This window comes from Dermacentor andersoni, chromosome 5 (assembly GCF_023375885.2).
Source record: "Dermacentor andersoni chromosome 5, qqDerAnde1_hic_scaffold, whole genome shotgun sequence".
NCBI classification, from domain to species: domain Eukaryota; kingdom Metazoa; phylum Arthropoda; class Arachnida; order Ixodida; family Ixodidae; genus Dermacentor; species Dermacentor andersoni.
In genome coordinates, this window is record NC_092818.1 from 139,354,930 (window position 1) to 139,379,578 (window position 24,649).

The window sequence follows — 24,649 nt, forward strand, 5'->3', positions numbered from 1 at the left end:
AGGTGTCGCCTGTGCAGCATGCCCGAGCACTCCCTGCATATTGCCCTTACCACGGCGAGGCCTAACGTATGGCGGGAAACTTCCCGCCATTTTCGCTCGCAGCCGGTTTTGGCGACAGCTTGTCGGAACTCGCTTACTATTGGGTTTCACGATTGTACTCTATGAGCAATTGTGCGGAATTTCTAAATTTATTGCAGCATTATCTCGCCGATTTTAAAATTATCTGGAGTACTTGGATTCGCCATGCAATTCCTAAACCGCGGTGTTAATTACTTCAGTGTGCCATTTTGTCCTTTCTCGTCGAAAGGGATCTTGGGACCACGGTGTCGCATATCGCAGCTGCAGAAGGCGACAAAAGTGCTGCTGCGATTCCTGAATGCAAAAAGGAAATGACCGTCTGTGACGCAGTGCTGGGAATTGTATTGGGTCGGCGAAGCAAGTGCGCTTCACTTGATTTTCTCTTCTAAATATTTTCAGCCCTGTCCCCTCCTCTCGGTTAAGAGTAGCCAACCGAGCTCAGCCTTGGCTAGCCTTCCTGCATTCCATTTGTATCTCTCTCTCTCTCTCTCTCTCTCTCTCTCTCTCTCTCTCTCTCTCTCTCTCTCTCTCGTTTTACGGTTGCACGAGGTCGGCGTCTCCACGCTGTCATTCGTTTTATATATGGTGCAGTATTTGTGCGGAACAGGCGCGCAGCCCTTACCAGACAGAAACCTGCTTTTACATAGTCCTTCCTATTACAAATAATAATAATAGTAATGATAATAATAAAGCCAGGGGCGGAATTCAGTTTCCTTCGTAAATTATATTTGCCATCCGCTTGGCTGCCTTTGCTAGTAACATTTCCAGCATCAGGATTGGCTGGCATTCTCTCTTATGAAAGAATTCCAGCGTAAGAACATTTTCGGAATACGGGCTATAGGGGGTCGAACTCGCAAAGCTTTTCATTTGTAATTGCTCTTTGCCATTGTACAGCCTCCTCCTCCAATCCAGCATATGTCCAGCATCAGGATTCGCTTTTAAGTTTTCGCTTACGAACAACACTAGCGTAAGACATTTTTGTGAATACTAGCCCAGCGGACGAATATAGTTCGTAAGTGCTATTTGCCATTGGCCAGCCACCTTCGCCAGTAGCATGTCCAGCATCACTATTCGCTTGCGTGTGCTCTTAAGAACAGTTCCGTAGCGTAAGAACTCTTGTGGAATACATCTCGGCCGTCTCTGTGCTTTTCTGGACTTCTCACTGCATTTGTGTGGTCTACCGCCGCTTACATCGCGGTGATGGATGTACAACACCCAGAGGACCCTCCCGGTTCCCGTTCACCCGCGGGCATCGGTTGGAGGAAGCGAGGAAATACATCGAGCGACAGCGAGCACACAGAGCTGTGCTCGGCATCAGGTGACGAGTCCTCGGAAGACTGCTTTCGACTTGTACAGTACCGCAAGGCTGAACAAAGAATTATAAACGCATCTACGGCGTCAAATTCTACTACCGTGAAAACTGCCTCAACGACGGCCTCACTCCACCATGTTTTTGTCACAGAACGCTACTGACAACCTACGCGTCGTCAACAGGCAAACACTCTCCTTGTATCTAGAAAACACCGTGCCAAACGAGATCAAGGGTGTCAGGATAAACACTGTAGGAGAAACATCCTGGCAATCGATGGGATGAACCCGGCGTCGCTGAACACACTGCAACCTGTAACGCAGCTGGGTAACATCAAGGTCCGATCCATCGTGCCAGTGAACGGTGCCACTATAACAGGAGTCATAGACGACATTGACAATGCCATGCCTAACGCAGACCTCCTAATTCTCATAAAACCAGCAAGTGTACAGAACGTCATTGTGCACGTTGGTCGCCTCGGGAAGATACTTTTACTTTTTCCGTCTTTACTTCCCCTTTCCCTTCCCCTAGTGCAGGGTAGCAAACCGGACGTTTTAAGTCTGGTTAACCTCCCTGCCTTCCTCTCATTTGCATCTCTCTCTCATCTCTCTCGGGAAGACACGTTGTGTGAGGATAATATTCAAAGGTGACTGTCTTCTCACCTACGTGAATGTTGGCCACTTTCGCCACTAGGTTCGATCATTTATTCTAAGACCAATGTAATGCTTCAACTGTCAGAAGATTGGCCATGTGAAGGGTGTTTGCAGAAATTCCGCAGTATGCCCTCGATGTGCCGAACCCCACTCAGTAGACAACTGCAGCGCAACCACGTTTGCAGTGTCCTAACTGTCAAGGTGATCACTGCGCCTCTTCTAAACACTGTCCCTTGATCAAGAGTTCACCATTCTTAAACAAACGGTGAGAGACAGCTCTACCTACAAAGAAGCCGCTGAGAAAGATCGGCGAAGACGACGTCACCATCGGAGGTCCTCACCACGGAAAATATCAACTTTTCAAGAAAAGTCGACATGTGAAGCATCACCGTCAGCGGAAGTTTCCAGCACCCCAAACACCGATGTTGGAAAGGAGAAAACTGCCAGATCTATCTCTACAAAGGAATAGCCGCCACTTACGCGTACGCGACCGGTATAAGAGCCGCAGCAGAAGCCGCCTCCAGTACAGCAAGGTGATGCATTCGAGGAGTCACGGAAAACAGATGAGCAAGTGATAGCCCTTCTTAGATCTTTTTAGAATGCTATTCGCGTCTTGCTAAACAACATGCACACACCGTCTTCCGGAAGTGTGCTTCTGGAAGACGGTGGAAGCACACTTCTGGAAGCAGCTCTAAAGAAGCTACGGTTCTGTACGCCTCAACCCGTTGTCATTCTTCCAGATTCGAAATCCGCCCTTCAAAGGTTAGAGCACGGGTTCCCTACTGATGCTTTATGTCTAAGCTCCCTACGCTCGGTGCACAATCTCCATATCAAAGGCTTCTCCATACGATTCCAATGGGTGCCCTCGAACATAGGTATCATAGGCAACGAGATGGCGGACAGCCTCGCCCATAGAGCGCTGTCTGGGAATCCTTTGAGAAAAGTGCCTCAAGAGGACAAGAGACTCTTCAGAGAAGCGGTGTCGTGCCACTTCAGCTCTTTGTGGAGTTCACCTCACAAGCCATGTCTGACTAAGGGTCTCAAAAGAAACCAAGCCACTTTACTGCTCCGCGTTCGCACGGGCTCTGCTCGTACCCCTGCGTGGATGTGTAAGACTGGCCTGGCGTTGTCTCCATTATGTTCAACGTGTGGTGTGTGCGGTGACATAGAACATTACCTTATGTGCTGTACTCTGTATAACGCGGAAAGGAGCGTGTTATTCGGGTCCCTCAAAAAGACAGGGATTCCCCACAGCTCTCTTCAGGACATTGTTTTCCCGCGCGGGAACCAGTTAGATAGGAAGGAGGTTTCTCGCCTTCTTTTAAATTACCTGCAGGACACGGATTTGGCCTCCACATGGTGACCTTAGGAGTGACTATGTGTAGTTGTGAGGTCCGTGTCTGATTTATATGATTTATGTATTTTAGGTGTCGCTACGGTGGAGCAATTGCCGGCAGCCACTGCAAGGCTAATCCCACCAGTAGCCTACAACCACTCAACTCAACTCAACTCAAAGTGTGCTTCAAGTACTGGATGCTCTGAGTCCGGTGCTGGCAACCCTTGAGTAGATCATGGCTCCCCAGTCACTGTCTTTCAGGGATGAGGTCCGAAAAGCAGCTATATTTCAGTGGAATGCCCGCGGACTCAGAGCGGGCATATCGATTTCCCTCGCTTCGTTTCCCTCGCTTCGTGTATGTCAATATGTCTCCAATTATCGTCATTTGCGAGCCGAACTCATCGAACTCGATCAGGCTTTCTGGATACGAATCGTTCATGTCGGCAACTGTTGGTGAAAACAGTAAGGTTATGGTGTTCATTCGCCGTTACCTCAGTTACATTCATCAGCCTGTGCCACCTAATGACGATAATCAATATATATATATATATATACATATGCCTAACAGTAAAGGAAAAGAATTACCTTTACTGTAGCGGGCGCCTACCTATCTCCGTCAAGTCGATTTGGTCACAAAAGACTGCGAGACATCCTTTTCTCAACTCCTGTTCCGTGGGTCATTATGGGAGACTTCAACGCCCATCATACACTCTGGGGAAGTTCTAAGATCAACGCGAGAGGCAGAGTTCTGATATCTTTCGCCTCCAGTAATGAACTTTGGCAGTTAAATGATGGAAGTCCTATGTTTCTACGTGGCTCCCCATACAGCAGCTGTCTTGACTTGGCTTTTGTCTCACGGAGCCTTGTCAGACGTGCTGGGGGGTTTACGGACATCTATAGAGACGCACTGACGCGACCATATCCCCACGTACGTCAAGGTCAGAGGATTGTCTCCTTCCAAAATATGGGATACGATCCAAAGAGTAGACTGGACTAAATTTCAGTCTCTCATGGAACAACACTGCGAAGCCACTCCATCTTTCGACTTGGAAGAGGCAATCAAGAATGCGGTGCAAGACACTTTGCGTGCTCCCACATGCTCTTCGACGCTGACGGAATGTGATGTGGAACTAGAACGACTTCGACCAATCCGACGTCCTGCTGAACGAAGGTACTGACGCATGAACGCAATGGACGATTGACGGACCGCCAGACGCACGCAAAAGAAGATGCAGCGCCGGTTAGACAAGCTCGAATCGAAACGTTGGACTGCCTTCTGTGAGTCGCTAGATCCACGCAAGCCTTTATCGCAACTACGGAGAATGGTGCAGCGCTTCTGGACACGCCCCGTATAGCGGTTACCATTCAAGGAGCCCTCTCTCAAAAGAAACCGGAGATTGACGTGGCAGAGGAGTCCTGCGCCAGATTATCCGGCCAACTCGCAGCTCCCAACATTCCACCGTCTTCGAGTAGTTGTCCGCCACCACGTGATCACCGGATGGATCGACCATTCTCAATCCACGAACTTAAGGCAGCTTTAGCTTTGTGTGGCCGTACATCAGCGCCAGGGCCTGATGGAATTTCTTACTGAGCTCTGTGTCACCTGGGTGAGTGAGCGAGAGTTGTTTTCCTTGAACTGTACAATGAATCTTAGAGAGATGGCACGCTACCCATAAGCTGGAAGACAAGTCGCCTTGTTCCCCTGCTGAAAGCTGCCAAGTCGCCGTTGGAACTCTCATCATATCTCGCCCGATCGCTCTGGGAAGCTGTGTGGGCTAGGTAATGAACATAATATTCCCAGGATGCCTGGAGTGGTACTTGGAGTACCACAACACCTACCCGGGTGCCATGGCGGGCTTTCGACTTGGTCGGTCATCGATAGATAACGTCGTTGACCTTGATAGGAGTGGGCGGTCGGATGTTTCAATGGATACGTAGCTATCTCTCCATACGATCCTGTTTTGTAAGCACCGAGGAAGGCCATACTTCTCTACATTATAGCACGGCAGCGTCCCCCAGGGCGGTGTACTTAGCCCTGTGTTATTTAATCTAACCCTAATTGCTCTCCTTGAGCACGTGCCAAGCACAGTCAGGCTACCAATGTACGTGGATGACATCTGGATATGGACGTCTGCAGTAACACACCCACAGTTCCGAGCGAGAATTCAAAGAGCCGCCACACAAACTGCTACCTCCGTAATCGAGGCCTGGAAATTTCCTCCGAGAAATGCGCGCTAGTGCCATTTACGCGCATACCCATGAGAAACTACAGCGTAATGATAAATAGACAAAGAATACCATATGTTCGATCTTACAAGTTTCTAGGTGTCATAATCGACAGGGACTTGTCATAGAGCCCTCACGTATCATACGTGAAGAAACAGTTTACAGCCACCGGCCACCTGTTCAAGTTTTTCATTTGCAAGACTTGGGGAATGTCGACAAATGCTATGCTATATACAACTATACAGGGTGCTTTTTCTCGGCTTTCTGCGGTACAGCTTGCCAGCAATAACCAACACAGGCAAAGCGAATCTACGCACAATACGAAGTGCTCAGGCTCAAGCGCTCCGGATCTGTAGGCCTGCATGCCTCAGAGTGCATCAACAGTGGCGACTATAGCAATCGCTAGAGGCCACCTTCTCAAGACCCACATTGAAATTGAAGCGCTGAGGACCCATATAAGGCATCTTTCCAGGACTCCTCGCCGCCACATAGCCTCTCTACCAGCGGACAGATCACGCACCTCTTTCAGCCGAACGATAACCGTACAGGTGAATCATTGCCAGCTTGTTTCACTCTGGCTGCGAGACCTTCGATTCCTCCATGGTGCCTCGTTCAGCTGAAACTCAACCTGACAATACCTAACACCACGACAAATGCTGATCTATCATCACCAGCCCTTAAACAGTTCACGTTACTACTTTTGTACGAAAACTACCGTGACTCGCATATCCACACTGATGGATCTGTCCTGCCAAACAGCTCTGCTGCGGCAATCGTATTTCAGATTGCAGAGACGATGCACCATACAAGTGATGCAGGCCATGAAATAAATTTCCAGTGACTTCCAAGTCACTGCGGGATTATCGGCAATGAACAGGCCGACCAAGCTGCCCGTTCAACCTATACTGAGGACCACCATGGGCCGGTACCACTTTAAAACTGACGCAGCAAGGAAGTTCCGCCTGCTTGCTTGCCAGTGCACCACTTCGCAACATTTCACGGATTCACGACTGTACTCCCTTGATCCCACATTAAGCCTTCGAATGCCATCAAAGCTTCGCCGTGGAGTCGCCACGTTTTGGTATCGACTAGTGGTTGGGCGTTGCTTTCACCAAAGCCTATGCGTTCCGCATAGGAATGACCGTCACAGAAACCTGTGACCACTGCGGACCATGAAGGATCGATTGGCCATATTTTGTGCTACCGCCGGCAGTACAGTCCACAGAGGGAATCCCTTGGCCACAAACTCAAACAGCTGGACGACCGACCACAATCGGAAGAAGGAATTCTACACCATCGACAGGACCTAACCTCTCAGAAAAAGGCTGTGTAAGCGCTACTGCGCTTCTTGCGATCTACCGGCCTTTGTGAACGTCTCTAACTGGAACGCCCTGAGTGTGTGTATGTTTTAACCCTTTCCTCTCTGTCCTATTTCTAACCCATATCTCTCAACCCCAGTGTAAGGTAGCAAACCGGAGACTAATATCTGGTTAACCTCCCTGCCTTTCGTCTTCATCTCTTTCTCTCTTTCTCTCTCTCTCTCTTTAGCCAAGATAGTTGTTTTCCTCGCTCATGCACTTCGAAAACTCCCTTGTACTAAATGATTACTCTGGTATGCTGCAGTAAAATGCGCTACGTTACATCGATCGTTTTACTACCACCTCTAAGAAACCAAGTAGAAAGACCTTATTCGCCGACTTTACGACGTACGGAGTTTTAGATCGCGTGAATAGAAACCATCCATAGGGAGTTTAAAACCACGTGGTCTAGAACCTTGCTCAAGATCACGAGATTAAAAGATACCATTATACTCCGCAAGCCCTAACAAGCTCCGTCCTTTCCAGTTAAGCATAATATATACGTAGTGACAGGCACGGCCACGCTATAGGAAACTGATTTGTAGTTAGTTTTCACTCGCTTTGTATGTTGAAAGACGGGCTGCAGAGTTTGACGAGGGCTTTGTGACGAATTTGCGTCGAAATGGCTTCTCCGTATTGGTCATGATCAAATCGTTACGAAGTAACAGATTTGCTGCATGCTGAGCAATTATTGCGGTTTGGACTGCATGCAGCTAAAACCTGATGCCAACACCTTTTTTCGTCTTTTTCGCTAATCGAAGAGTGCGAGGTGAAAAAAAGAGCACCGGAAATTTATTTCAGCTGCTTTTTTAGAGTATTTGAAGCACAGCTGAGAATATGGTTTAAACTTGACCATGACTTGGTGTTTGATTCTCCGCGTTTAGTTTTATGCATTGAAAGCGTGATTATGCATGATTGTGTATGTCTGCGTCAACGCATTTGCGACTGTTCAAAGCTTGACAGCCACTGAATTAACTTTCGCGATCCGCACGTAGCATGCGCATATACCGCAACAACTTATTTTCTAACATACGAATCTCATCTAAATGAAATCTTGAAGCCGTAACGAACAGAATCAGCCTTCTATGAATGATATAGAAGGAACAAGATTGTCCGTGACGTGTCACCATAAGTATTTACTTCTGGAAAGTTTCGCCCCGTTGATTTAACGTGTGGAGCATTATTCTTCATTGCTCGAAACGTCTGCACTTCATATGCTTCTCAACATCAGGCCGGCGTTCAAGTCTGCTCATTGGCGTCGATTGTCGCGAAATCAGCCTCGACAGAGGAGAACTGACATAATCAGGTGCACCTTTGAGGCAATCTATATGGCCTCACACGGCGATGTGCAGATGAATCCTTGATTTCGTCATTCTTCCACAGCTGTTTACGCCCTTTTCTTCGTAGAAGAATGTGGCAAGAACATGTTTCTCCATTTTTAAAGATATTGATCAGAAGGCGATCATACAAACTACGTGGACGTACACCCGTGAGCAAAAGTATACGTACCAGGGATTGCTCGATAAAGCCGATTTTTTCCTCAGCCTGTGAATGCAACTTGAAATTGAGCACTGCAGTCCAAACTTGGAGCATCGTGAACTTTCAAGTGTACTCGACAATTTCAGTTTATGCATGTTAGTTACAAAGAAATTTAGTTTTTTCGGCGACCCTGTGGTCCGTATACTTTTGCTCACGGGTGTACGTACACAGTGTGAGCCAACAGATGGGACTGTATATGCGATATACACGCAGTAATGGAGGGCTTCAGAACTATTTTTACTACCTTAATTGCTAGCGTAACGTGCACCTATGTAATCGAACTATTGTGAATGGGAACTCCGCTGTTGCTGCTGCTGATTATGAAAAGCGTCAGACTTGAGTTCACAGCTACTCGAAGTTATTTCTGTTTTGCCCGAATCCTGGGAATCGTTTGTCCATCGACTACTGGAGGCTTTTAGCCTCGTTTTGATGTTTCCATTCATGCGTGCCCTAGCAGAGGGTTCATAGGACTTTGTTAATCGCTTGTCCAACCAATTTGGAACGGTTAATTCATCCAGTAAGATCCGGTTAGGCTTCAATTCCAAGATTACGAAAACATAACGGTTCGATTAGGTTCAAGTTCGGCTGAAAATAACGTTAATTCATCCAGTAAGTTCCGGTTAGGCTTCAATTCCAAGATTACGAAAACATAACGGTTCGATTAGGTTCAAGTTCGGCTGAAAATAACGTTTTAGCTCCAGTTTTCGGTTCACTTCCGGCTCGGTTCGACAGCCTACTTGGAATAATGCGGCTAAATCGCCTCGAACGCGTGCGTGTTTAAAGCTCGCTAATGCAAGGGTTGACTACGGTGCACGATAGGCGCAATAGACTGTACTAGGTTTATAATCGGTTTCCTATCTAGCTGTGGCCAAAATTTTGGTGCCTCTGTATACCACTGCGTGGCAGACAAAAGCACTTTGACAACGCGATGCGAACTACTGAGTTAGCGCGTCCTGCCGGAACCCTATAATATAGTATAGCGCAACGCGCTGATTTCGGGCGGTCTGATGCTTGCTTTGAAAGTGCCTGATGACAAAAGCATATCTTTGTCGGTAGTTCGGCCCCGCCGGAAGACAAGGAAGGCTCTGCAGCATTGTGGTCGCTTACAGCCAAACCTGTGCCCCAATTTCTAACGTTCTTATTTTACCTCTCACAAAGCGGCGATGAAGTATATAGAACGAAAACTTCGCAAGACAGTTGGTAAGAGGAGTGGCAACTATCTATGCAAAAGAAAGTAAATTTGTGCAGGAATCATAAATGTTATGTGAATCATAAATGTTTGCTGTGAATCATAAATGCGCCTCTATATATGCACATATGGGAACATGCTAGTCGAAATTACAATGCTTTGGAATTGCAGAATCAATTAGATGCGGAGTACAAAAACTATTTTCAGTGAAAATAACTTCGTATAGTGTCCCAGAATATACTCGTGCACATACGTCGTCGACGCTGCCCTTGCGTCCTCCTTTGCGAGTCGCTAATATTAAGTTCTTTGTTTCTCTTTCCAGTCGTCGCTTTTCTCTGTGTTTGTCTACCGTGTCGTTTACTATTTGATTGGTAGCCTCGTTTGCCAGCGAACGTGTACTGTTCGCAGATGTATACTTTCCCTCGATGTGTGAGCGCCTATAGATTCCGAAGCGCTGCTATCCTGCTCGGTTTTCGTTCCCGCACTAGCGTGTGTGTGCGCGTATCTATCTATCTATCTATCTATCTATCTATCTATCTATCTATCTATCTATCTATCTATCTATCTATCTATCTATCTATCTATCTATCTATCTATCTATCTATCTATCTATCTATCTGTCTGTCTGTCTGTCTGTCTGTCTGTCTGTCTGTCTGTCTGTCTGTCTGTCTCTCTGTCTGTCTGTCTGTCTGTCTGTCTGTCTGTCTGTCTATCTATCTATCTATCTATCTATCTATCTATCTATCTATCTATCTAGATAGATAGATAGATAGATAGATAGATAGATAGATAGATAGATAGATAGATAGATAGATAGATAGATAGATAGATAGATAGCAGTTATTCCAAATTAAAAAAAAGGAACTTAGGCACCTACACCTGCTAACATATATTGCATATATTAGAGACTTTTAGCGTGTCCGCTATTCCGGCAAACGGGGGTGGTTTGGGCGGATTACCGCATGGTCGTGGGAGTAAACGTGAGCGGCTGGAGGGGTGCAACCACCTGGTGGCGTAGAGGTCAACCAGACAAACACAGAGTTGAAATTGCAGAAACATACTATATTCTGCTTCGCTGCTGGTGCAAATTTTCGGCAGCGGCATAATTCTGAACATGACTGCGCCGCTGTAGAAAACTTACACCATTGGCTAACAATAATATAGTAATTGACTCTGTTTTTATGTGGCTGAGCTCTGCACCACCAGCTGGTGCCACCAATATTGCCGCTCACGTTTGCGACCCCGCTCATCCGGCAAACCGCCCGCGCTTGCCGGAATACCGGACGCACTAAAATTCTCTATTAGCACTCGATGCCATCGCTGTGACAATACACAATACACACAACATTAGCTTTATCCCAACTGAAAAGACAACAATTTATAGGATGACAAGTATATGCCAAGCATTGCTAGTGAAAATAAACAGTGTATTGTGATCGCTATACCATTGGCAAAACAGGTTTACAGGGCATTAAGCATAACGGGAAGAATAATCTGCAGGCTCTGCTCGCCATAACTGGCTCTTGTGCGCGGAATGGAGCATTAATCAGTGCTGTGGGATGACGTACGCTTCCGAAGGTGCTTTCGCTTATCGAAAGGCTTTTTTGCTTCGGTCTGCTCGACTTTATTAACGAAAGCAGTACTAGTTACCTTTGGGGGACAGAAAGGAGGAACTTCCTTGTATGCGACAGGCTTCATTGTAGACTGCTGGCCTATATAATTAATAGTGCGGCTTTGTCGCAGCGATATGCATGTTAGCCTCGTACAAGTTTCATTTATATATTAGTGTTGTACATAAATAAAGGAAGTACGTAGTTTATTGCTTGTAGCGCAGTTCGGTTGTCTAGAGAGATATATAGAGAGAACCTTTTAATGAAAGGCAGAGGTTTTAGCCGGCGTGCAGACATTGCTGACATGCAACTTACTATGCGTAGGGAAGGGAATTGGGGAGAGAAACAAAGGAGAGAGGCGCAAAAAAAAGGAATAAGTAAAAAAAAATGGGCACTGAGTTTTCTGACTCATGCGCAACGGCGTGCTATGGTAAAGTCCTTCAGTGTGTATGCACCGTCCCACAATGAGGTAACAGAATTCGCTGCGTGAGAGGTGCATGAGGGTGACAGAATAGAACTGAAGTTTGTCGAGTTGACCAATATTTTCTACGTATGTGAATTAAAAGTTCATTGCACGCCTCTGTGGTGTGAGGCAGGCTAAAGGGCCTAAGACACAGTCAAATGACAAAGGTCTCTGTGTAAGCGAATGCATGCAATGTTCATAGAACGCACGTTCGTCGGCATACGCTCGACATTCAAAGAGGTTATGCTTCACGGTTTCAATTGAGCTACAGTGGTTGCAGTGTAGACTTGTCACTTGACCGAAGCGGTACCGTAAGCCGTTTACATAGGCGGTGTTTAGGTGAAGACGATGATATAGAGTTTCCAAATGGCGAGGAATGTTGGATGGGAGTCTGGATCTGAGATTTGGGCCGATTGAGTAAAGGAAAGGGTAATGCTGGGTCGGCAAGCTCCACAGCGGGTCCTTTTCTTCAGAAGCAAATCTTTTAGCTAGTTGGAAAGCATCAGATCTAATGAAATAAATTCACTTATAGTTTTTGGTGTTGAAGTCCTTTGCTCGTTGGCCAGAATACCACAATGACCAGGTATCCACTGAAATTTTATATAGTGGCCTGATGCAATGACCAAGTGATGTAAGTACGCAATGTCGAAAGAAACAGTTTGGTGATTGTTTTTTTTTTTCTTTTTGAACAAACTGCACAATGTTTGTAGTGCTCCTTTAGAATCGGTGAAAATCGCTCATTGATCAGGCGCTCGGCGCAGTATATAGAGGACAGCTTCTTTGATGCCGCGAAGCTCTGTTGTCGTTGAGGGTGTCCTCCGCTGCAGCCGATAAGAAGGCATTTGTCCTGTTGAGGGCACGTAAAGACCACAGGAGGAAGTCTCCCGAGTGGTTGACGCATCAGTGTAGATGTGGGTGTGCTGAGTATATTTCTCGGCTAAATAGAGGAGAGTGGTCTGCAGCAGCGCGGCCTGTGGCATGCCACTCTTTGTCCCATTTACACCGGGTACACACTGGTTTATATCTAGAGGCGAAAATGTCTAGGGAGGAAAAGTCGCAGGCAGCAATTTCTGTGGCTGAAAAATCTGAGGAAAGTGCAAAATTTTACACAGCTTGGCCAAAGCCAGACTTATTGTGGGTGACGTGGACACGGTACATGAAGTGCTTCTTCCCTTGGAGCACATGCCGAAGATGGGTACTCATTGTTTCTTGGGAAGCGATGACATCTAGCGGTAGACATCCTGCTTCCGCTACTGTTCCCGAGGCTGAAGAGCCCTCGGGAGGTCCAGGCAAATCCGCAGGCAGTTGCTCCGCGCGGCTTCCAGAGTCCTCTTTTGCTGGTAATAATCTCTGAAGCACCGGTAGGCAATAGCGCAATGTGCCTTCAATATAGGCTTTTTCAAGTAGTACCATTGAGCAGCAGTTGCAGCCCTATCGTGTTCCTGCCATGAATTTGAAAACTTGCGATGCTGCAGCAATCCTCGCACGTAGCTTTTTACCTGAGGTGACCAAGAGAGATTTCTATATCTATCACAATTCCAAGGAATCGCTGAGATCGTACGTATGGCAGCGGTCGTCCACCGAGTAAGAGCGGATATTTGGTCTATTTTCTTTTCTTTTTCTTGTGAAAGCCATGGCTGTGCTTTTTTCTGGCGAGAGGTGAAGACCTCGGGGAGCCAAATACATGGAGAGCTTCAGTAACGCATTTCGAAGTCGTTGTTGGCTGATATAGCGGGAACTTGATGCGCCCCAGATTCAGATATCATCGGCATAGATTGTGATGTGTACTCCTCGCGGCAGGTTTTTTGTTATGTGTATCAGGGTGAGGTTGAATAGGAGTGGGCTGAGCACAGCACCATGGGGTACGCCCGTCTCCACTACGTAAGACTGTGTAGGTCTGTTCGGAGTACTCATAAATATTTTCTGCTCTATTAAATAGTTTTCTATCCACTTGTATAGCTTTCCTCCGAGGCCAAGGCTAGTCAAAAGCTGCCTTGACGTCAAGGAAAATGGCCGTCGGAATGCGCCCAGCGTGAATGTCCTCTTCAAGTGAAGAGACGAGGGTGATGACTTTATCAATAGAAGACCTGTTTTGGCGGAATCCGTTCATTTCTTGGGGAAACTTATTGTGGCTTTCAAGGAACCATGTAATACGTTTGTAAATCATCCGCTCTTCGGTTGTCTAGTAGTTATAGTTCATGTATCGTTGCAGGCATTCGAGCATAATGACACATGTCACTCAGATAAGTTGGACCCGCCACTCATGGTTGCTTATTGCAGTAAAAGAAAGTAAATGCATTTTTGCCGATAGTAGCGCCAGTATAACGACTGCAAATATAGTCTGGTAAACACACTCGTTGAAACTACCGGCCCTGAAACTACGTCGAGAACTTGGTTGCTATAGCATCTCGTGAGCCGGTACTCGAGCCCAGATCGCCCCTTGTGGCAGGACCGTTCGCTACATGGCCATACAGAGGGGGTACGTACAGCGTGCAGAGACAGTGAGAGAGTGCATGCTTGACGTGGCTGCACCCTTCTCGCGCGAAGAGGGGCGGGGCTTAGTAAAGCACGCATGACTGCGTATGTGACTGGCTGAGTGCCGCGGGGCGTTGCGCGTGTACCGCGGAGTCCAATCCAACCAACGACTGTTGAAGGGCAAGAGGCCTGGAATCTCGGAGTCGTGACGTCATCGTAGTGAATAGGCCGGTGTTTCTCTTGCAAAAGCACGGGCACTCTCGAAAGAATATTAACATGAGCCGACCAACTCAAGTCGGCAACATGTATGCCGACTATCCCAGGTCAGCGCTGTTGGGCGAACGCATGAACGCGCCGGTGATCACAACGTGCCGTTGCTGGCTTGTCGACTCTAGACTCTAGCACTCTGGGGCCTAAATTTAGCCCACAAACGGGAAGTCATAGTTCCGAGCCTCCATAGATGTATAGATAGATGTTGATCCAATACATCTGCAGTGACCAGTTAGTATGGAGGTTGAGAAACCTGCCGAATTCACAAAGCTTTTCGTTCTTAAGCGTTCCTTGAAATTGGCTGCTCGCCTTCGCTAACATGTCCAGCATTGGGATTGACTGGAACTGGCTGATGTTGATTTTTTTTTTTTTTTCCCGTAAGAGCAAGTTCCAGCCTAAGCTATAAAAAAAAAATATAGCCTAAGAGCTTTATTGCGTATGCGGGCTGGTTCATCTCCTTGTGCAATGATTAATGCAAGGGGCACTGTAACGAAGGTGCTGTTGAAACAGTTACAATGAAATTTGTGCGTGCACACGCTTGGCTGTAGTTGTGCTCATGAATAGCACGCCGACCGCGTAGACCGTTGCGAAAGTCGCTATAGATGTTTTGTTTAGTTCTGTGGACTTTTGTTCCTTTCAACCAGCTTTCTTCTTGAAGACGCTTTGAATGATTTGATGATTTTAAATTGCTTTGAGGATTTTAAATCGCCACGGGTTCACAGGGGTACTATGACGAGACATATTTGGATCATCACCGCATGCGTCATATATGTTAATCAACATACTTCATCAGTAATGACGTAAGCAATCCATCGAACGTAAAGTGCTGCGCCTGCTGCCCCTCACACGTTTTTGTGCAGTTATCTATGTGCTCACGTTGAAGAATAGCCATAAAAGTAAGAAAACAATGGTTTGCAGCTCCTTTTGTCTTGCGTTCAAGCTCATACTGATCATTTGTACCGCTTAAACATTTGTTCGAAATTCCACCATCGTTTGGCAGTGCGTAGAACATATTCGAAATATTAACATTCGTGAAATCGATATCGACTGCGTTTTGTGTTGAATACGGATTGAGCCCCGAGTCAGCGCGATATTATTGCGACACCCGCTCGTAATAAAAGCTAATTCGCTGCGATAGTAATCTTTCATCTTGTCGCCATGATTCTACGTAGCTGTTGGCGTTCCTACTCTCTCCATCGTCTACTTTTCAATGGTGACGGTAAGCATCCGTTCATCATAACTTTTGAATGTCTGCCGCAATCCAGTCCATTTTCGTTCGTCTGGGGATTTTGTTCTCGCGATGCGGGTCTTCTGCGACTACGTAGTGGTCTATTGGAGTGATGCAGTGGGTGCCAAGGAAAGAGAATCGAAGTATTGAAGAAAGCAAATAATTAGTCCGTGTGGTCATATACATTTGCAAACTTAAAACTGAGGTGTGTGACATAAGAGTATTTGGAGATCGCTGCGGCCTTTGACCTGCAACGGGCACAATATAGGTGGATGATGGTGATCATGATGACGGCAATTTAATTCACAAACGTGTCAGAGAAATCACCAGGTTTGAGTGAATGTATTTCCCTAACAAGGAATTTCGCATCACCTGAGCCAAACAGGTAGAACGCCGTACGTTATTATTATAGTACACAGGGCGTTTCAGCGAACCCTTTAAAATCGAACCATTTAAAAGTTTTTTTAAACATTGCCCTTGGCAGATAGCACAATTCTAGTCCATGAGCGTCATGGTCTACTCAAAGAGCCGGTCATTACTCGCACAAAAAAAATTAGATGCATGCTTATCTAAATAAAAAAAAATCTTTAACTAAATCTTTAACTAATTGCCTTATGGCAGATATTGCAATTTACAAGTTCTAGCGCATTAGACTGTGAGGCATATCTACTTGAAAATAATTGTGTGGATGACACCATTTATGAGATGCGCCGTCAAACTTGCGGTAAGAATGAGCTGTCGTTCCACTTACTTTCTTACGCCAATGTATTTCTCCGCAAAGTTCGGGAATGAATACCTCGAAACTGGTGTCATTCTGAGAATTAGTTCGAGGTGGGTTCGCCTTGCGAACTCCCCGGCTAGAATTTGTAAATTGCAATATGTACCATAACGTAAGTATAGTTAATACTTAATTAGTGAATTTTTGTTAAATTGTCAATTATACATTTCTATTCTTTGTGAAAGTAATGCCCGCCTCTTCGAGTAGACCAATTCAAGGACTAGAATTGTGATATCTGCCACAGGCAACATTTAAAGATTTTTGAAAGTGTTCGCTTAAACACCCTGCATACGGAAGCGCTTGTGTGTAGCCGTTATGACTAATCAGCAAAGTATACGTGGTTCTGTTTGCCCAATCGTTATAGAGCACGGAGAAGAATAGGGCGCACGAAGAGAACAATGACTGCTTATGTATTTATACACAGATGTATCAGCTCGGAGGAGTGACGAAGGACTTACGTAAGCTTTGTCGAGAACTGCCTTGTTTAAGAGCATGCGCCTACATCAGCACTATACGTTGACATTGCTTGGAAACCTTTTTTATTTTTTCCTCGGGGCGGACAGGAGTGTTTGTAATGCGGTACGTGCGTAGACCAACGCCATACACGCGTTATCGTGGATTCCCGAAATTAGTGTACGACTCATGGTTCACGGTATAGTCCTTCGTCTGAACGAGTAAGACGTGTTTCGCGGTAGCCCGCGCTCTCTATATTTAACCGCCTTGTCTTCGTAGCGGGGCTTCTTTTTGGCGCAGCTGTCAGACAATGCGACTTTTACATTGCCCCTTGTGCGCAACCTATGTCGACGCTGAAGCAAGTTAACGAACGGGCCTGAAAATTCTTGTAAACGGTGGACGAGGAATATGACAGCGAAGACGCGGCGCGAATTATAGACATTAAGTAACATTGCTTGTTGGAGCGAAACGAAAATAACTGTGCAAGCAGAACAATTTTTTGAACGAGTATGCTTAGTACGTGTCTGCAAATTGCGGTCGTAGTCGTAATGTCCACTTATGTAGCAATCGTTGTTTTGTACCATTTTGTACCCAGAGGAGTCAGGACACTTCCATTAGAAACAGCAGCGAACAGGATACAGAAACTCCTCCTATAACTAGCGATGAGGTCAGAAGGGCCTTGCAAGACATGAAACGAGGAAGAGTCGCAGGGAAGATTAAATAACAGTAGATTTAATCAAAGATGGAGGAGACATGCATAATGCTTGGAAAACTGGCGGCTCTATATAGGAAATGTCTATCGACAGCAAGGGTCCCAGAAAACTGGAAGAATGCAAACATTATACTAATCCATAAAACGGGAGACGTTAAAGAATTGAAAAATTATAGGCCCATTAGCTTACGCCCAGTATTATATAAAATATTTGCCAACATAATCTCCAATAAGGTCAACACTGGACTTTAGACAACCAAGAGAACAGGCTGGCTTCAGGAAGGGATACCCTGCAATGGATCACATCCGTGTTATTAATCAGGTTATGGAGAGATCCGTAGAGTACAATAAGCCTCTCTATATGGCTTTCATACATTGCGAAAAGGCATTTGATTCAGTAGAGGTACTAGCAGTCACAGAGGCATTGCGTAATCAAGGAGTACAGAACGCTTACGTAGATACCTCGGAAAATATCTGCAGAGGTTCTACAGCTACTTTAATTCTACAACACAAGAAAAGCAGGAATTAAGATACCTCTAAAGAAAGGTGTCAGACAGTGAGACGCAATCTCTCCAATGCTATTCACTGCGTGCTTGGAAGAAGTATTCAATCTCTTAAACTGGGAAGGCTTATAAGAATCAACGGCAAATATATCGGGAACCTTCTGTTTGCCAATGACACTGTTCTATTCAGCCCATTGCAGACGATCATGATGATGATGATGATGATGATGATGATGATTGAAAGAGAGAAAGAGATAAAACTCTAACGAAACTTGATTTTACGAAGTACCCGATCTAACGAAGAAATTTCCATTCCCCGGCAGGTACCCGGAGGGTTCAAAGTTGTCACCAACCCGAATTAATGAAACTAACTTGGCCAAACTCGATTTAACGAAGATTTTCCTGAAATAAATGGGTAAAAAAGCGGTGATAATAATCTAATTTTGACGCAGACGGGTTTTTCTTCGAGCGTGCGCTCTGAAGTTACCGCGAGAAACCTTCTTGACGCCCTGGTCACAGCCCTAGCTTTATTTTGACGTGGCTGCACGCCGCGCCCATGCACGGAACAGCGGGCTCAACACCGCCTCTGTAGTGGTGGTGATGGTTGTTTGCGTTATTTCGAGGTTTACGCGACAGATGGCTGGATCAGCGGCAAATACTTCGCCGCGGTAGCTTTTGTGTGTCGCTACGTTACAATTTTAGATTTCGAAGGGCCGAAAAATTCCTTTCTCTATCTTACGAACTTCCAGATTTAACGAAATACCTCGAGCGTGGTAGTCACTTCGTTGAATCTAGTTTCAACTATATAAGTGTATGTGTGTGTGTGTGTGTGTGTGTGTGTGTGTGTGTGTGTGTGTGTGTGTGTGTGTGTGTGTGTGTGTGTGTGTGTGTGTGTGTGTGTGTGTGTGTGTGTGTGTGTGTGTGTGTGTGTGTGCGCAGTACATACGGTGTTCTCTTTCAGGCTGGCGCCTCTATTCGCAGATGTTGCTTGTCCTTAACATAGTCATGAAGGTCGTCTATAACAATAATCACCATCACTACACCATTTATTGTATAAACGCCATCGCGGTATTGTCCTGCTACACTGTGTGAAGCAGTATGCTGCGTCGACAATGCGACTCGACGCACGAACTTAGCAATGAGGCGCGACTTTTGTCGGTCGACAAGAAAGCGAAAGTACGTCTGTACGTGTCTCGTACTCTTAAGTACATGTAGTGCTCTGTACACCAGACACGATTCATTATCGCGTTACTGATAACTTCCAGAGTCCACGCCTTTGTCTGTCCACCTCATTACCCTCGCTGCTCCCACCGTCATCGTCGCTAAACCAGACCTAACTAATTGCCTTACTCCTCTACAAGCCTCCTGTTTAATAAGCGGGTGTGGTGCCTGTCTTCTTATTTCTTCTTTCTCATCGCGCAATTCAGTTCCGTGGTGTACAGTCTGCTGCGGATAGCAGCTGCGCTAGTTGCTCTTCCTAATTGCTGCTATTCCGTCCGAGGCGTGGGGTTTCCCATTATGTAGTTGCTCGCCGGCCGCTCCACGTATGCCGACAGAGAGAAAAAAAGTAAAGCCAGGTCGGTTTACCAGGTCGTGTACCCGGTTCATAACGCTGTACACTGGAGGAAGGGTGGAAAATGATGCACAATGAACACAACAGCGTTCACTGTGCATGCAAACGCTTTCGCAGAGCCCTGCAGTCGTCTTTAAAATATAGCCCGACAGGGGCCTTATCATTTAAGATTTACTTTCCTTCGATTGGACTCATTTCTTACCGCCCGTTGCAGCGAGTACGTGGCCGGGTATGGTGATACCAGAGGCGTGACGTTGTGTCTGCCAATAACTATAAGGACAAATAAAAGAAAAGAATAGAAAATGAAGAGAATCGTTACGAAATACGAGCTCAGGGCTCTATAGTGGCTTTCTGTGCGAATAACGCTTGAGTCCAGGCTCTCAACATGTGTTCTGTGAACGGTCTGTTGAGCAGTCATCATAATGATAGCACGAGGACGCTGTTTTTGGTCATCGACAAAAAAAAAAATGAAAAGAATACGAAACGACAGCAGGGAGTATACTTTTGCTAGTCTCGTCGCAACAGTTGCGCCAAGCACTGTCCGTCGTGCCAATAAGGAAAGAGTAGACGTTTGTAAACACGACGCCCAGCCACAAGCGAGGCAGTAAAGCTGTCTTGCAACAGAATAGACCAGGCGGAAGTCGAAGGTACAGTAAAGGGCCAAGGGAGTGTGCGCATGACTTGGCAGATTCCGTTGAATTCTACAGTTCTGATGTAGTGAAATGAGCGAGCAATCGAAGTATATAGCCGCGCTGTCTCAGGCTATACAGACTCGGGCACATGCGCACAAAGGACCAACATTTGCGTAGAAGACAGCGCGTATGGGCTGCGACTTGCGCTGACCGCCGAGATACCTCACGACTGAACCTGGATTCTCGTTCAGGATAAACATCGGTTTCCATATTCCGTTCTTTCGTAGTTCAGTGGATTCTGTCTTAATCGCCTTCGCCTACTTGGAAGTTCGTATTCCGTTGTCAAATTTCATTGATGCACCTTGCTTTCCATTGATCGCCGTTGGCCTGCATGTAAGTTATCGCATATACCGGCTTTCTGAAGGGCAGCGCGATACTTCAACGATAAGCGGGAGATGTTAGCCTGGCTGATTGCCTGGCATACTACTCCAGTATCTAGGGGATATTTGTGGCACACACAGTGATCACATTGAGACACACACGCACGCACGCGCGCACACACGCACACGTACACGGCAAAGCTATTAAGAAATTTTCGTTAATGTTTCTAGACGTAACAAACACCAGCAGCGCTTTCTTAGCATGTAACGCAATACGAAAGCGCTTCACTCACGTTCTAGTTGTTATGTTGCGTAGCTGCATTTGCATTTTATCGCCTCTAGTAATGTTAATTGTTGTGGAAATATGGCGAGAGAACACGTTTATAGTTTTTCTCAAGCTCTACAAGGATATTTAAAACATCATGCGCGCAACACGTGAGAAATTCACGCCTTATATATTGAGCAATTACGTCGTCCTTAATGGCACTATGTTTTCATGCGAATCCTCATAACGTAGCGAGAGTGTCGACATGGAGCGCTCTCGGTATACGAAGATGTAAGGCTGCCTACTTTACATGTAATATTTTCTCTGAATGATTTTGATGTATCCAAACACTTACACGTCGCACTTTGTTTTTGTCTTTCAGTGACTGTAACCGGTTTTTTTTTTTTTTTTTTTTGTAATCAATACGATTATTCGCCAGGGTTGGCCCGCGGCATGACGTGGGCATGAAATTGCATGTTAGCACGGAGGATCGTTCTATGCAGATACTGCGACAGCCACTTATGAAATCTATTGTTCATGAGCCATCGCTCATACATAGTCATCAGGTCGGTAATTTCTTAACTTCACTCAGTGCTTACTCTCTCCCTTTTTTCCTATCTCTGTTACACTTTTCCCCACCCCCAGTGTAGGGTAGCAAACCGGGTGCTCTTCTGGTTGACCTCCCTGCCTTTACTGTCCTTGCTTTCTCTCTTTCTCTCACACATCCCTAAGTTCACTTTCGCAGACTGTCTTTGTTCCAGGGAACGTAAAACGCGTAAAGTTGAAAGCCGACACATCTGCAGTGATCGTCCGTTTCAGTCTTGAGACTAAAAGCTACTCGTAAATTGCCATGAATGCTGTGCGTGCGTGCGTGCGTGTGTGGGTGCGTGTGTGTGTGTGTGTGTGTGTGTGTGTGTGTGTGTGTGTGTGTGTGTGTGTGTGTGTGTGTGTGTGTGTGTGTGTGTGTGTGTGTGTGTGTGTGTGTGTGTGTGTGTGTGTGTGTGTGTGTGTGTGTGTGTGTGTGTGTGTGTGTGTGTGTGTGTGTGTGTGTGTGTCATTCTAGTATATCCTTGGAAATTAAGAGACAACGAAATGTGGCACGAATTTCCCCCCCCCCCAAATTCCGGTGCATTCTATTTTCGAAACTTGTGCAGAGTTCACCAGTATGAAAGGGAACACCTTATCGGTGCTCCATCAATGACTGTCGGACTAGTTTGACATCGAGCCGCGATAGCGAATACTTTAGCTATGTAGCTCTGATCTCGAAGGACTTGCTCATCCGTAATTCTCTCGTTTTGAATCAAATACGAGAACTGCTCACGTTCCTGGAATGAAAATCAGGTTGTACGTCTCCAAAGCGCCCAGCTCTGCAGCAGACGACTTGCGGTAGGTGATGCCGGCATCTTTCTGCCCTCATCTGCAGTGCATTGACAGCTTCAGCAGGCGCTTGCAACTGGAGTGGCAGTGAAGTGAGAGTCGCACTTTGGAGCGTTGCCACTTTGACACTGCAGGCCACGCCGTATACTCTTGTCTGGTAAATGCGGCGACCGTCGTATTTCGTCAGGCCGTCACATTTCTGCGCTGAATTAACGGCGAAATTCCGCGATACATCGAAGGGCTCACCCTTCACTTCGTCCTTTCAATTTCTTGCTTTCGCGTCCAGGTGTACGTACCTATATACACGGCGAGTCATCCTACCGCCGGGCCCGCCTCTGGCTGCCGTGCGCAGAGCGTCTGCTGCTCGGCGGCGGTGTGACTGGTTTCCCCCGATTTGGCACAGGTGGTCTTTTCGTAATATAACGAAATCGTTACAAAAAAAAAAAAAGCATAGTAGAGCTGAGTGAGAAAGGTTCAGGCGCCCCTCCGGCCCACACGCGCATCTCGCAAGGAGGCGAAGTCGGTCGCGCCCCCGAGAAGCTTGCGTGACTATTTAGCGTATAATGGCGGTCCCTCCCTCCGTGTTGGAGGGGAGAGCTGTTTCGCGCTCCTCTGTCATTTTCGTGAAGACAGCGCGTTTCCCCGCCGGGAAATCTTTGTTCCTTTCTTTTTTTGTTTTTTTTTATTTTCTTGCGGCGTCCACTTCACTTCTTTCCTGCCTGTCTGTCTGTCTCAGTGCTTCTATTTTACATTTATTAGGTGGTCCGCCTTGGTTTTTTTTTTCTTTTTCGTGAGAGATCCGCTATCTTCAGCTGCGATCGCCCCTCATGCGTGCAGTTTCTTTTGGTGCTCCGCGGACCCTCTCCTACTGGCATCATTTGTCCGCGGCTTCGCGCGTTGTTGCCGCTCGGAGATGTATGTAGGGCGTCGTTTTGTGTTCTGTCACGACAACTGCTGTTTTGAGCAGCGCGCGAAGAAGGGCACGTCGACACGCGCTTAAAATTGAGACAGAACGGGCCGTTGTTTTGCTGGGAAGTGGGCATGCAAATTGTTTGTTCGCCCGCTTCGCGGTCATGGGCTTCAGCTTCGCTGGGCTCATCCATTTTACGAGGTGCGCTGGCTGTGCGTTGCTTGCCGGTCGGTTTTTCGTCGTGGTGGTGTCGCCGAGTTATACATCTGCTTCCGAACAACCTGTACCAGCTTGTCAAAGTGATTGTCTTCGTGTGGTAGTGGCTTGATTCAGAGCCTGAATGACCAATGGATCACGTGACCGGCGACACGAAATGTCCAACGAGATGGAATATCCAACGAAATGAAATGTGCAACCGGAGACAGGGTGTCCAACCGGAGACGGAATGTCCAACAAGAAAAAATGGCCAACAAGACGAAATGTCCAACGAGACGAAATGTCCGACTACAAAAGCGAACGTGTCGGTCTTCCAGAGTATTTACTTGTATATAGGCCTTCTTCTAGAGTGACCAGTGACAGGGGCTGTAAATGTTGCTGCATTATGGGTGCATCAGACGAACCCTGGCCCACAGATAGAATGTCCAACTATACGGAATGTACAGTTGGCCAGGTGACCGGTGACACGAAATGTCCTGCGAGATGAAATTTCCAACCCAGACGAAATGTCCAAAGAACCTGAATGTCCGGTTTCTGTATGGCCACTGTTGGACACTCCTTCTGTAAGATATTCAGGCCGGAATGTGATGGCTGCTATCAAAAGTGTTGCCCGTCTAATTTGGACGCCTGAGCCGGCACTTTGTATAGCCGTGTAGTTGATAGCTTTGGATCTCGATAATTATCCACGTATCTGACTGGAAGGGATGCATTTGCGCAGTTGTGACGCAAGACAAGTACGTGCAGGGTGCTCCAGTTGAAAAAAAAGCGCCCTAATCTGTGCTCCAGCAGCGATCACGGTGACCTCGGACCTCATTCGAACCTCCTTTGCACTTTCTTTCAATGCAAAAAGTAGGACAAGTCGTAGCCTTTCATTTAAATCAGCTCTTGGTCCATGCCCTATATAGGATCAAGGTTCACCTCATTAGTAAGGGGTTGGGAGGGGGGGAGGGGGCAGGGGCATGATACCCGCTGTGATGCGGTAACTGTGGAAGCAAGGGTCTGCAGCGTCAACGCTGACTTCAGTTGAATATCTCGTTCGGATAGCTTCGAGTTGTCTGTTGATCAGAAATGTGGAGCATGACCATACCGCCGCCCATACACACTTCAAAGGCGGGG

The 24,649-nt window shown here is 46.6% G+C and overlaps 1 protein-coding gene across 1 annotated transcript in view; it reads left to right on the forward strand.

Annotated features, from left to right (window-relative positions):
- The window catches only part of LOC129384904 (uncharacterized), a 138,588-nt gene that overhangs the window by 42,641 nt on the left and 71,298 nt on the right, over positions 1–24,649 (forward strand). The window lies entirely within an intron of this gene.